The sequence below is a fragment of the Aotus nancymaae genome, unplaced genomic scaffold (genome assembly GCF_030222135.1).
Source record: "Aotus nancymaae isolate 86718 unplaced genomic scaffold, 86718_ANA_hifiasm-v0.15.2.pri h1tg000014l, whole genome shotgun sequence".
Lineage (NCBI taxonomy): Eukaryota > Metazoa > Chordata > Mammalia > Primates > Aotidae > Aotus > Aotus nancymaae.
In genome coordinates, this window is record NW_026988425.1 from 49839514 (window position 1) to 49854271 (window position 14758).

General features: G+C 41.4%; 1 protein-coding gene across 3 annotated transcripts in view; it reads right to left on the reverse strand.

The window, feature by feature from the left end:
- SLC38A9 (solute carrier family 38 member 9) overlaps positions 1-5040 on the reverse strand; it is an 80578-nt gene extending 75538 nt beyond the window's left edge. Inside the window, exons 1-2 of one of the 3 annotated variants that reach the window (XR_010342588.1) lie at positions 4922-5040; positions 4144-4190 (exon numbers count right to left, since the gene is read on the reverse strand). The gene's annotated coding sequence lies outside the window, so the exon portion shown is untranslated. The remainder of the gene's footprint in view (positions 1-4143; positions 4191-4921) is intronic. The other 2 variants (XM_012457300.2, XM_012457301.2) reach the window with 2 other exon arrangements.
- Between the last annotated feature and the right edge of the window lie 9718 nt (positions 5041-14758).

Here is a 14758-nt window from a genome sequence, read left to right on the forward strand (position 1 = left end):
ATGAAATCAAATAACAAATAATAAATGAGGAGTTTAAAGTCCCTGGTGCCTTTCAGTCAAAGATTTATAATATTCAAGTAAATAAGAAGAACTGTAAGGAAATTGGTAATTTGCAGTTGTCTCAATTAGTCAATTAGCATGATCTCAAATTTTCAACAGAAATTTAATGCCCACCTTTTTCCCCCACACAGAGCCAGGATGGAATTTTTTTATTTCGATATTTAATTTTTTTTGTATATGGTACAGGTTTTGTCACAACAGAAACAACTATACTTGTTGCTCCTGAGAATTTTAGGTGATAACAGATATGCTTTGTTTCTTTTTTCTTTTTTTTTGAGACAGGGTCTCACTCTGTCACCCAGGCTGGAGTGCAGTGGTACGATCTGGGCTTGCTGCAACCTTCTCCCCACAGGCTCAAGCTATCTTCCCACCTCAGTCTCCCAAGTATCTGGGACCCCAGCTGTGTGCCACTGTGTTGCCCAGCCTGGCCCCAAGTAATCTTCTTGCCTCAGCCTCCCAAAGTCCCAAGTGCTGGGATTATAGGCATGACCACCATGCCCAGCCTTAAAGCTTTTCTGAATGTCTTGATAAGTAGAAGTATAAAAGTTTGATGAATGAGGTTGAGAGGTGAATTAGAGTTCCATAGCAAATGTTACATAGGTGATATTGCAGAATAGTTTATCAATGATTAACTAAAATGCTAAATACTCCTATAGCATTAATTTGTCAGATATAACATTGACATAATTTGGTAGGGGCTAAATATACAAGATGACATAAACAGACATAGTCCAGCCTGGCCAACATTGGTGAAACCCTGTCTCTACTAAAAATACAAAAATTAGCCAGGCGTCGTAGCATGTGCCTGTAGTCCCAGCTACTCAGGAGGCTAAGGCAGGAGAATTGCTTGAACCCAGGAAGCAGAGGTTGCAGAGCAAGACTCTGTCTCAAAACAAAACAAAACAAAACAAAACAAAAAACCCAAAAAACAAAAACAAAAAACCCAAGCATATTCACTTTTAGCATCTCACTCAATCTCTAAGTTTTAAAACAAAGTCCCAGATGCAAGACTACTGAATCAAATCTAAGTCATTAAATGAGTCTCTAATTGTTTAAGATTGGTTTTAGTATGGAGTCCTGCTATAATTTGAATGTTTGTATCCCCTCCAAAATTCGTATGTTGAAACTTGATTGCCAATGTTATGGTATTAAGAGGTAGACCCTTTTGGAGGTAATTATGTCATCAAGGCAAAACCCTTATGAATGGAGTTAGTAACCTTATGAAAATATTCAAGGGAACTAGCTAGACTCCTTTTGTCTTTCCATCCCTTCCTCCATGTGAGGACACAGCAACAAGGCACCATCTTGGAAGCACAGGCCAGGTCCTCACCAAATATCAAATCTGCAAGTGGCTTGATCTTGGACTTCCCAGCCTCCACAACTGTGAGAAATTAATTTATATTGTTTATAAATTACCTAGCCTCAAGTATTTCATTAGAGCAGCACCAAGAGACTAAGATAGGTCCCAACAGGGAATCAACAGCTTAGATGATTGCTTGGTACTTTCAACTTTTATTTAAAATGTTGATGACTGAGCCAGGCATGGTAGCTCGTGCCTGTAATCTCAGCTACTCGAGAGGCTGAGGTGAGAGAACTGCACAAGCCCAGGACAGCAAGCTACGATGGCACTACTGCATTCCAGCCCGGGTGACAGAGTGAGACTCTGTCTCTAAAAGAACAAAAAATGTTAGTGCCTGTATTGAAGCACTTCTCTCCATAAAAAAGGACATAGAGAACAACCAAAGAAAACTGGTATGACATTATTATAAAAAGGTATTGACTGTGATTATTGGAGTATCTCAAAGAATATCAGCCCTTTCTATACTAGCCTTAGAAACTTCTTTTCGCAATTCTTTGCAAAAGCAAATCTATAGTACCTACGCCAAGAGGCTAGCATCAATCTGCAATAGAATACACTAGCTTGTATACCCAAATAAATGTGCCTATGGACCCACATAGAACCATATATATGCTCTCAGAGACTAAAAATGAGTATTACTGAATACTTCTGTGTATGTTATAGAGTTTCAGATACTACATTTATACTCAGTGTACTAGGCTAGGGATTGACATATAGTTTCTGCAGCTACTCAACTCTACTTGTTAGCATGAAAGGCAACATATAAATGAGTGTGCATGGCTGTGTTCCAATAGAAGTTTATGAAAAAAAAATCTGTCAGCAGGCCACATTTGGTTGTAGTTTACCCACCTCTGTAGTATACCAATATAAAAGCAAATGGAACCACACCATAGAAAAGGCACCCTGGTGGAAGCAGTTATGCTATGTATATATGTTTTCTTCTATATTAGTCTGTAGCAGCTATAAACTCCAATAACACATTTATCTAAATCACTTCCTGATGAATCATTTACTGGTTAGCCAATAGGAGCTACAATGCTCCAATTTTGATGTGACAGTTGGAACGTGCTTCCAATCTGATCAATAAATGCTTCAAATGGCGCTAAATTTGACAGTGCTGGAGGATAGTGTGGTCTCACAAAGAAATTACCAGTCAAAGCAATGCTATGGTACCAAAGAATCTCTCCTTCTATATTGGGAACACTAAATGCTCTCAAGTTATATTTAAGTAAGAAAGAAAGAATCCTAGCAAAGGACAGAAATTTAACTATGTTATAAAATGCTGGCCTGGTGGACATTTTTAACCTCTCATTGATTTTTTTTTTTTGGTGTTTTGCTCTTATGATCATATATACTTTTAAAAAAACACCATACAGGCCCAGTGTGGTGGCTCATGCCTGTAATCCCAATGCTTTGGGAGGCTGAAGCAAGAGGACTGCTTGAACCCAGGAGTTCAAGGTTACAGTGAGCTATCATAGTATCACTGCACTCCAGCCTGAGTGTCAGAGCAAAACTCTGCTCCAACCCCAAAAAGAAAAAACAATACTAAACAGTACTATTTTAATTTGTAGTTAAGGTTGGTATTTCATCCTCCTATGCTGAGTTTACCCTTTATTATAAATATTTAGGGTATTATAAAATCACAATTAAAAGCATATTATTTTATGTATGTAACTGAAATACATAGTATTTAAGATTGTAATTAAAAAGCTAAGGCTAACTGTTCTCAGAGGTCTAGAGGGCTAAGTTAGGGAAAGAAAGGCAAATTTTATTTTCTTAAAGACAAAAAACCTATAGGTGACAACTTCTTTTTTTTTTTTTTTTGAGAAAGCGTCTGGCTCTGTGGCTCAGGCTGGAGTGCAGTGAGTGGTGCGATCTCGGCTCACTGCAATCTCCGCCTCCCGGGCTCAAGCGATTCTCCTGCTTCAGCCTCCCAAGTAGCTGGGATTACAGACGAGAAGCAGCTACCACGCCCGGCTGATTTTTGTATTTTTAGTAGAGACGGAGTTTCACTGTGTTCACCAGGCTGGTCGCGAACTCCTGACCTCAAATGACCCACCCACTTCAGCTTCCCGAAGTGTTGGGATTACAGGCGTTAGCCACCGCAACCGGCCAACCTTCTATCTTAACACAGAGTTTGTAGTTGTTTATGAGGCAGAGAGATTTTTAAGTTAGGACATGGGTTATTTTGATCTATTGAAACGTTTCTAAAACGTCTTTCTCCTCAGCAGCTGCATGCTATTCTACGTATGTCCGATCTTTGTCATGTGTTAAGGTATTAAAAAGCAAACAAGGAGCTGGGCGCTGTGGCTCACGCCTGTAATTCCAGCACTTTAGGAGGCCAAAGCTAGCGGATTACTTGAGGTCAGGAATTCAAGACCAGCCTGGCCAACACAGTGAAACCCCATCTCTCCTAAAAATGCAAAAATTAGCAGGGCGTGGTGGCAGGCACCTGTAATCCCAGCTACTTTGGAGGCTGAGGCACGAGAATCGCTTGAACCCGGGAGGCGGAGGTTGCAGTGAGCCAAGATCGCGCCACTGCACTCCAGCCTGGGCGATAGAGCGAGACTCCGAAGAAAAGAAAGAAAAGAAAAGAAAAGAAAATCAGGTGGAGGTACAACGTACAGTGTGCTGATCTACAGAGCTAGGCAACGGATAAGACACTGCCTGGGAATCATGACAGTCAGGTTTTAGTCAATCAGGTTTTGCCATTAAATGGTTACCTGGTGTTGAGCAGGGTTTCTCCAACTCGATGGACCTGTTTCCTTCTCTGAAAAATGAGGAGAATGCGCTTGACTAGCTGCTCTCAAACCCCTCTTCCAGATCTACTATTCTAAGGGGAAAAGACGTCAAGCTACCCACTATCAACACACTCACTCTCACAACTGAGTCATGTAAAAAGCGTGGCGAGGGCTTACCAGTCATGGCCCTCACCCCATCTGTGGTCCTAGCTCAAGGCCCAAAGGGGGTTCCTCCCTTATGTTCCCCCTTTAGATCTCCCCAACTCGGGATGGAGAAGGTTGCCCAGCCGCGATCGCGCCACCTCACTCCAGCCCAAGCGATGGAGTGAGACCCTGTCTCGAACAAGAGAGAGACATAAGGGTGCTCCCATTCCTGCAAGTCCCCCAGTTCTCCTGCTCCCTCCTTTCTCTCACCCGAGGGTCAGGGTGTTCATCTACCCTAACCTTACCTTTTCCCTAAGGCTCTAGCTGACACCGACTCCCATAGACACTCGGATTTCCTCAGATCTCGAGGGACTCTTGACTTCTTCGCACAGAGCCCCTGAGGAGCGCGCGCCGTCCCCCCGAAGCAGCCTCCCCAGCTCCCGGCTTTGGCCTCCCCGATCACTACAAGAAACTACGGTTCCGACGCGCTGTACTGAAGAACTATCGCAGGTGACAACCAGCTTCGCCGCAAGCTCAACCCTTCCAGCAGCCTTCCCTTGGATACCTTACCACCTCCCCGAGGGGTGAGTTTACAAGACCTGGGAGCGTGATCTACCTGAGCAGGCCGAGCTTTCAATCTCGGAGAACTAGACGAGAAGACGCGGACTCCCTTCCCAAATCCTCGCAATTTGCGACCGCGGGTTTCCCAGTCCAAACAGGAAGCGGCAACGGCCTGGGCCGCGGGGACCGGCGGGGGTTGGAGTTTCTGAGAGCGCCAAGCTGGCGGTCGCTGTCAAACCTTTCGGCGCCGCAGACTACAACTCCCAGAGGGCTCTGCGACGGCCAGCACGCCCATCACCGCAGGGCCCAGCCCCAAGGCTTCAGGAGGTGGGGCAGCCGGCGCGCCCAGGTGGGCAAGTGTAGTCGGAACTGCAGCCTGGGGTTTGCTCCAGTCCCTTGTCCCCCTGGAGGCCTTGAGGAATATTAGAAGGAATGCGATCTCTTGCATTGATTCTTAGAGCCCCGGAGGCCACGTGAGAAAATGCTGATGCGGCACCTCCATCAAGGGATTACCCCTTTTTTGGGCTTTCCTGGCGGGTGTTCTATGATCTGGTTACGTGCTTGGACCCTTACCAAGGGAAGCTGGTTTGAAAAAATTGTTGAGTTGGCATGCTTCCTCCGTCGTCTAGATATTTCGGTGTGTTTTTAAAAAATGTGTTTGCAAATTAATTTCTAGGCTAAAGAGGGGCTTTAGAAGGATTTTAGAGGCCCACCGCCCACACTCAGCAATTTTCCCCAAAGCCTCCCTAAGTAAACATACAATCTAAGTAAAATTAATGTGTTTGTTATCAGTTCAAGGTCAGTTCCTGAAAACCATATGGCAACCTTAAGCTCTTTTTACTAAGGAAGTCAGTGTCTCTTTTTGTTTCCTTTTATTTTTTCTTTTTAATTAAACCAGAAAAAACTGTGTCTGTAATGCCACAAAAAAACTCAAATTTAGGCCGACTCCGTGGCTTATGTCTGTAATCTCAGCATTTTGGGAGGCTGAGGTGGGAGAATCGCTTGAGGCCAGGAGTTGGAGACCAACCTGGGCAACATAGGGAGACCCCATTTCTACAAAAGAATTTAAAAAATTAGTTGGGCAGGTTGGCACCTGCCTGTAGTCAAGCTTACTTGCGAGGCGGAGGCAGGAGGATCATTTGAGCCAAGTGAGCTATGATGGTGCCACTGCACTGCAGCCTGGGTGACAGAGCAAGACCCTGCCTCAAAAACAAATGAAACAAAACAAAAAACCTAAATTGAAAAATTCAAATTTAGGACAGGCGCAGTGGCTCATGCCTGTAATCACAACACTTTGGGAGGCTGAGGTGGGTGGATCACAAGGTCAGGAGTTTGAGACCAGCCTGACCAATATGGTGAAACCCTGTCTCTACTAAAAATACAAAAATTAGCTGGGCGTGGTGGCACAGGCCTGTAATCCCAGCTACTCAGGAGGCTGAGGCAGGAGAATCGGTTCAACCCGGGAGGTGGAGGTTGCAGTGAGCCGAGATTGTGCCACTGCATTCCAGCCTGGGCGACAGAGCAAGACTTAGTCTCAAATAAAATAAAATAAAATAAAATTTACATTTAACAAATAGCTAACATTGAATGCCAAGAATTTTACATGTATATCTTTTTAAATCTTTATCACAGTTCTGGAAATGATAATATCTCTTTAAATCTTTATCACAGCTCTAGAAATGTGTATTTTTCCTGTCTTACAGATAAGGAAATAGTCCCAGAGAACTTGTACAAGGCCAAAAAACTACGAAGTGGCAGAAGATCTGGAATTCAAACTAAGATCTTACCCCAAAGCCTGAGTGCTCTCAAACACTGCATCTATTATGGAGGACTTGACAAATGCAAGGCAAACAATTTAATGAATGTTGTATTTAAGGGAGATGAAAGTTATTTTGCTGATGGTATCCTTCTTCAAAAACTTTTGGAACTGCTCATTGGCCCTGCCGTCAAGTCAGGGCCAGTCAAGTGACACAAGTCAGTAATACATTCTTTTGATAGCTTCAGTGATAGCAACCTTTCTTTTTTCTCTGCATTCCAGACTGAGAAAATTTCAAGCAAGGCTGGGAAACACAAAAGTAAATAGTATGAAATGTTGTAACCCAAACATGTCAAAGTAGGGAACTCAAAAACCATTCCTTCACAAAAGCAATGAATAAGCTGGCAAAACTGTCAGGAGCACCTTTTTTGGAAACTCTGAAACTAATTAGAAAAAAACAAAAGCCAGGGGAACATGTAATGAAGAAAAAGCTGCTGAATTTTGGTAAGAGAGTTCTGTGGTCATTTTCTAATCTCCAAGTTGGCAGCGGCCTTGAAGATGGCAGCCACATTCCTGGTGTGGGTTGCTGGCACCAGAGGGAGCACTACAGACCTTATTCTAAAGGAATTATACGTGTGTTTTGACCTCTCTGATGGTTTCCCAAAGGTTCAACTCAAGGGCTTGCCTTTGTTTCACCTGACTCAGAGCTTCCTTAGGGCTCAGGAAGCTTTCCAGGCAGTGTTTGTCAAAAGTATTAAAGGCAAACAGCCACTTCCATAGATAGCAAGGTATGAAAGCCAGGAAAAGCAATAAACAGACCCAAACTCCTGGGAAGGAAGAGGCTGAAGAAAGAGATAAGTGGAGGAATAAGGACTTTGGAAAGCTTCATTTTATTCTGAGGAATCTAGAAGGCCATGGGCATGCCCTGGTCTGGATGTATACTCAGAAAAGACCTAAGAGTACCCTAAATGCTAACCTCTGACTGACCTTCAGGCTCCATGCAAGCAGAAAGTGAAGGCTAAGGTGGCGTTGTAAACTACCTAGTTAAGCATTGAAGGGGTGCCACAACACATAGCTAATTGGCAAAGACTGGGAGTGTTTTCTCGAATTTTGGCCTTTCATCTTTTTATTGGTTGGTTCCAGACATTTAATAAAAGAAATCAACAACAACAACAAACTCTGGTGGGGAGTGGGAGAAGCAGATACCCAGAATTACCATATTATATACAAAATGTCCAGTTTTCAACAGCAAAAATTATGAGGCATGCAAAGAAACAAGACAGTATGGTTTATTTACAAGGAAAAAAAATTTAAAGAACATTCCTTTGGGAAGACCAGACATTGTCAATTGTCTTTTATATGCTCAAAGAGCAAAGAAAATAATAGATAATAACTGAAGGAAACCAGGAAAGTTGAATTGTTCAGTAAATAGAGGATATTATTAAAGCGTAGAAATTATAAAAAGCAATCAATACAGTTGCTGGAGTTGAAAAGCACAATAATCGAAATATAATGTTCACTGGAGGGGTTCAATAGCAGATTTGAGCAGGCAGTAGAAAGACTGGGGAATTTAAAGATATATCAATTAAAAGTACACAGTTTGAGGAACAGAAAGAAAAAATAATGAGGAAAAATGAACAAGACCTGTAAGGATTGTGGAACATCATCAAGCAAGTATGTGCATAGTGGGAATTCCAAAAGGAGAGGAAAAGAGAAAGGAGTGTAAAGAATATTAGAAGAAATATTAGCTGAAAAGTTTACAAATTTAGTGAAAGACAGGAATCTACACATCTAAGAAGTTCAATTAACTTCATGAAGTATTAACTGAAAGGGATCTACACCAAGGCAAATTGTAATTAAATTGTTAAAAGACAAAAACAGAGAGAATTCTGACAACAGCAAGAGAGAAATGACTGGTCGTGTATAAAGAATCTTCAGTAAGAATAACAGGAGACTTATCAGAAGCCATGGAGCTCAGACAGCAGTAGAATGATGTAAGTGCTGTGAAACAAAAGCCAAAAAAGAATACTGAATCTGGCAAAAATATCCTTAAAAAATGAAGGAGAAATAAATATGTTCCTAGAACAAAAAAAATGGAGGGAGTTCATAACTATGAGGAATACTAAAGGAAGTCCTTCAGCCTGAAAAGAAGCTAAGAGACAGTAACTCAAAGCCATATGAAGAGATAAAGAACATCAATAAAGGTAACTACACAGATGAAATTAAAAGTGAGTCATTTTCTATTTTTGGGTTTGTAACACCTCTTTTTTAAAGAAAAAGGATTAAAAAATAAATGCATAAAAGAATAATTATAAATCTATGTTAATGAGCACACAATGTATAAAGATGTACTTTTAGACATTGCTACTCTAATGGTTGGAGAATTCAACACCTTGCTTTCTATAAAGGCCCAAATAGAAGATCAACAAAAAAGTTGAAGACTTGAGCAACACATAAACCAACTAGATCTAACAGACATTTATAGGACACCACCCCCTCCCAAGAACAGCAAAGTGTATGATATGGTTTGGCTGTGTCCCCACCCATATCTCATCTTGAATTGTATTCCTCTAATTCCCACATGTTGTGGGAGGGGCTGGTGGGAGATAATTGAATCATGGGAGCAGTTTTCCCCATACTGTTCTTTTTTTCTTTCTTCCTTTTTTTTTTTTTTAAGACATGTTTCTTAGGAAACTGATTGGAATCCTTGCATGTCCCTTTCTGAGTTAATGGTAGTTACTACTCTGAATAATATCTGTTTTTCCAAGATTTACCTCTAATTCTTCATCTTCTTTGAAGCTTTTCCTATTAGCTTTAATACTCCTAGCACTTTTATTTATATTTGTATGGCTCTTATAATGTAAAAGTTTTCCCCCTTCCTTGTTTAAAGTGTTACCTGTGTTTTCTGTTGAAAAAATCAGAAAAGTGCACGGAATATAGTATTTCTAACACTTAAGATTAAAGAATTAATGCTCTTGGTGTTTAGTGCAGAGAAGTTTTCCAGATAGGTGTAAATTTACATTCTTTTCAGTAGTTTTTAACAATGTCAACTGTATCCTCATTAAAGTTGAATATTAATAATAAAAACCATTTTTTTGTCAGTTTGATCAAAAGAAAAGAAAATTTAAACAATGAATCTGATTATGTCATTGATTAATAATTAGTCAGAACTTTGTTTTCTCTAGCCAGTCCATGAAGTTTCAGCAATGAAGGTACAAGACCTTCAATTATATATGATAAACTAATACAGTTTTTGAAATAAATTCTATTTTATATGCAGATTTTTTTTTTTTTTAAACAAATATTGATGGGTACCTACCACTACATACCAGATACTGTGCTGGGTGTGGGACACATAGAAATTAATTAGTTTCTGCCGTCTGCTTATGGCTTCGTGAAAAATATAGACACCTGATTCTCCCTCCTTGTTGTAGGCTAGGCTCCGTCCTTTTCTGTTTATTTCTATTTTTTTTTTTAAAGAAAGAAAGAAAAAAAAGAATGAAGAAGAGGAAGAAAAAGGAAGAGAAAGAGAGAGAATGGGAGTATTGCTTTCTTGCCCAGGCTAGAATGCAGTTTAGTAATGGGTATTGAAAACCTCCTTTATACCAATAATTATACTTAATGATGTAGACAGGAAGGAATAAGGAAAGAAAATAACAAACAAGCAGCCAACCAATATTTCATTTAAACCTATGAAATGCTATGCGATTACTGAGGAGTGATTTACTTCCAATTATGTAGTCACTTTTGGAATAGGTGTGAGGTGGTAATGTATGTTTTGTGTATTTGAAGTGAAGAGTTCTATAAATGTTTATTAAGTTTACTTGTTCCGGGTTTGAGTTCAAGTCCTGGATGTCCTTGTTAATTATCTGTCTCATTGATCTATAGAATTGTTAGCTCTTCTTGTTACATTGATCCTTTTGCCATTATGTAATGTCCTTCTTTGTCTCTTTTGATCTTTGTTGCTTTAAAGTCTACTTTATCAGAGGCGAGAATTGCATCTCCTGCTTTTTGTTTATTTGTTTATTTTTACTCTCTGTTTGGTTGGTAAATCTTCCTCCTTCTCTTTGTTTTGAGTCTTTGTGTATCCTTGCATGTGAGATGGGTCTGGATGCAGCATACCGATTGGTTTTGGCTTTTTATCCAATTAGAATATATATAAGTTTAATACTGGCATTTGATGCTAGCTGGCTGTTTTGCCCATTAGTTAGTGTAAATTTTTCATTGTGTTGATGCTCTTTGCTTTTTGATATATTTTTGGAAAGGCTGATATTGGTTGTTCCTTTATATGTATAGTGCTTCTTTCAGAAGCTCTTGTAAAGCAGGCCTGGTGGTGGTGAAGTCTCTAAGTACTTGTTTGTTCGCAAAAGATTTGATTTTTCCTTTGCTTATAAAGCTTAGTTTGGCTGGATATGAAATTCTGGGTTGAAAGTTCTTTTCTGTAAGGATGTTAAATATTGGTCCCCAATCTTTTCTGGCTTGTAGGGTTTCTGCTGAGAGATCTGCTGTAAGTCTGATAGGTTTCCCTTTGTGGGTAACCTGACCTTTCTTTCTGGCTGCCCTTAGTATTTTCTCCTTCATTTCAACCCTAATAAATCTGGTGATTATGTGCCTTGGGGTTGGTCTTCTTGAAGAATATCTTTGTGGTGTTCTCTGTATTACCTGGAGTTGAATATTACCCTGCCTTGCCAGGTTGGGAAAGTTTTCCTGAATGATATCCTGAAGAGTATTTTCCAACTTGGATTCATTCTCTTCGTCACATTCGGGTACACCTATCAAAAGTAAATTAGGTCTTTTCACATAGTCCCATATTTCCTGGAGACTTTGCTCATTCCTTTTTATCCTTTTTTTCTCCAATCTTGTCTTCTCGTTTCATTTCACTGAGCTGGTCCTCGACTTCTGATATCCTTTCTTCTGCTTGATCAATTCGACTGTTTAAACTTCTGCATACTTCGCGAAGTTCTCGTGTTGTGTTTTTCAGCTCCATCAATTCACTTATATTCCTCTCTAAATTGTCCATTCTCGTTAACATTTCATCAAACCTGTTTTCAATGTTCTTAGTTTCTTTGCATTGGGTTAGAACAAGTTCTTTTAATTCACAGAAGTTTCTTATCACCCACCTTTCAAAACCTGCTTCTGATAATGGAACACACTCGCTCTCCATTAAGCCTTGTTCTATTGCTGATGAGGAACTGCGATCCCCTGTAGAGGTAGAGGCATTCTGATTTTGAGTATTCTCTGCCTTTTTAGGCTGGTTTCTTCCCTTCATTATATATTTATCCCTCTGTTGTCTTTGTAATTACCGACTTTCTAACTAGGTCTCTGAGCGGACATCCAACTTGTTGATTCCCAGCACCGAAATCTGAGCAATCCACTGCGCTGGCCAACGGAGCAGTGGTGTTAAGATTGATGGTGCTTTTCTGCCCGGGAATCTCCGGACTCTGCACCAAGAACTGCTGCGCTAAGGTGCCAGCAAAACCTCCGCACCAGCCACAAGAGTCTCCCTGGCGACCAGTGGGGCTCCTCCACTGGGAATCTCTTGGTCCGTGAGCAACAAATATTCGTCTGAAAGTGTGACGTCCTCTCATTCTCTGCACTTTCACTGGGAGCTATGGTCCCGAGCTGCTAGTGATCAGCCATCTTGGATCTCCCCATACTGTTCTTGTAGTGAGTAAGTATCACAAGATCTGATGGTTTTATAAGGGGTTTCTGCTTTCACTTCTCTCTCATTCTTTCTGCCTGCCACCATCCACATAAGATGTGACTTGCTCCTCCTTGCCTTCTGCCATGATTATGAGGCCTCCCCAGCCATGTGGAACCATAAGTTCAGTTAAACCTCCTTATTTTGTAAATTGCCCAGTCACAGGTATGTCTTTATCAGCAGCGTGAAAATGAACTAATACAGTAAATTGGTACCAGTAAAGTGGGGCACTGCTGAAAAGGTACCTGAAAATGTCAAAGCAACTTTAGAACTAAGTAACAGGCAGAGGTTGGAACAGTTTAGAGGGCTCAGAAGAAGACAGGAAAATGTGGGAAAGTTTGGAACGTCCTAAAGACTTGTTGAATGGCTTTGACCAAAGCCTGATAGCAATATGGACAATAAGGTCACAACTGAGGTGGTCTCAGATGGAGATGAGGAAGTTGTTGGGAACTGAAGCAAAGGTGACTCTTGTTATGTTTTAGCAAATAGACGGGTGGTATTTTGACCCTGCTCTAGAGATTTGTGGAACTTTGAACTTGAGAGAGATGATTTAGGGTATCTGGCACAATAAATTTCTAAGCAGCAAAGCCTTCAGGAGGTGACTTGGGTGCTGCTAAAAGCATTCAGTTTTATAAAGGAAGCAAGGCATAAAATTTGTAGCCTGACAATGTATTGGAAAATGAAATTCCATTTCTGAGGAGAAATTCAAGCCAGCTGCAGAAATTTGCATAAGTAACAAGGAGCAGAATGTTAATCCCCAAGATAATGGGGAAAATGTGTCCAGGGCATGTCAGAGGTCTTCATGGCAGCCCCTCCCATCACAGGCCTAAGGCCTAGGAGAAAATGATTTTGTGACCCAAGCCAGGGTCCCCATGTTGTGTGCAGTCTAGTGACTTGGTGCCCTGCACCACAGCTGCTCCTACTGGAGCCATGACTAAAAGGGGCCAAGGTGCAACTCAGGGTGTGACTTCAAAGGGTGGAAGCCCCAAGCCTTGGCAGCTTCCATGTAGTATTGAGCCTGTGGGTGCACAGTGGTCAAGAATTGAGGTTTGGGAACCTCTGCCTAGATTTCAGAGGATGTATGGCAATGCCTGGATGCCCAGGCAAAAGTTTGCTACAAGGGTAGGGTGCTCATAGAGAACCTCTGCTAGGGCAATGTGGAAGGGAAATGTGGGGTGGGAGCCCCCACACAGAGTCCCTAATGGGTCGCTGCCTAGTGGAGCTGTGAGAAGAGGGCCACCATCCTCCAGACCCCAGAATGGTAGATCCACTGACAGCTTGCACCTTGCACCTGGAAAAGCCACAGGCACTCAACACCAGCCCATGAAAGCAGCCAGGAGGAAGTCTGTACCCTGCAAAGCCAGAGGATGGAGCTGCCCAAGAGTATGGGAACCTACCTCTTGCATCAGCATGACCTAAATGTGGAGACATAGAGTCAAAGGAGATCATTTTAGAGGTTTAAGATTTGACTGCCCCACTGGATTTTGGATTTGCATGTGGCCTGTAGCCCCTTTGTTTTGCTCAATTTCTTCCATTTGGAATGGTTGTATTTACCCAATGCTTGTACTCCCATTGTATGTAGAAGTAACTAACTTGCTTTTGATTTTATAGGCTCATAGGTTGAAGGGTTGAAAGGACTTGCCTTATCTCAGATGAGATATATATATATTTTTAAGACAGAGTCTCACTCTGTCACCCAGGCTGGAGTGTGATGGCACGACACAGCCTGTGTCGTGATAATCCCAAAGTTCTGGGATTATAGGCATGAGCCACTGTGCCCAGCCTCAGATGAGACTTTGGACTATGGAGTTTTCAGTTAATGCTAAAATGAGTTAAGACTTTGGGGGACTGTTGGGAAGGCATTATTTGTTTTGAAATGTGAGGACATGAGATTTGGCAGGGGCCAGGGGCAGGGGCTAAATCTCATCTTGAATTGTACTCTCATAATTACCAGGTGTAGTGAGAGGGACCTAGCTGGAGGTAATTGAATCATGGGGGTGGTTTTCCCCATACTGTTTTGTGGTAGTGAGTAAGTCTCATGAGATCTGATGGCTTTATAAGGGGTTTCTGCTTTCACTTCTCTCTCATTCTCTCTTTGCCTGCTAATCATCCATGTAAGATGTGACTTGCTCCTCCTTGCCTTCTGCTGTGATCATGAGGCCTCCCCAGCCATGTGGAACTGTAAGTCCAATTAAACCTCTTTCTTTTATATATTGCCCAGTCATGGGTATGTGTGGGTAACACCACCCATGGGCACTGAGGAAGGAGAACTGTCCAGACCCCAGGCACAACTAGTGCCTGAACAATATCTTAGTTTATAATGTTATTGTTCAGCTGTTTCCTTTATATAATCCTTCATATATAATCATATATTAGTTTATAGAATTAGTGCTTGAAGTGTAACTTACTGCTTACATATATCTAGCATACTTAGT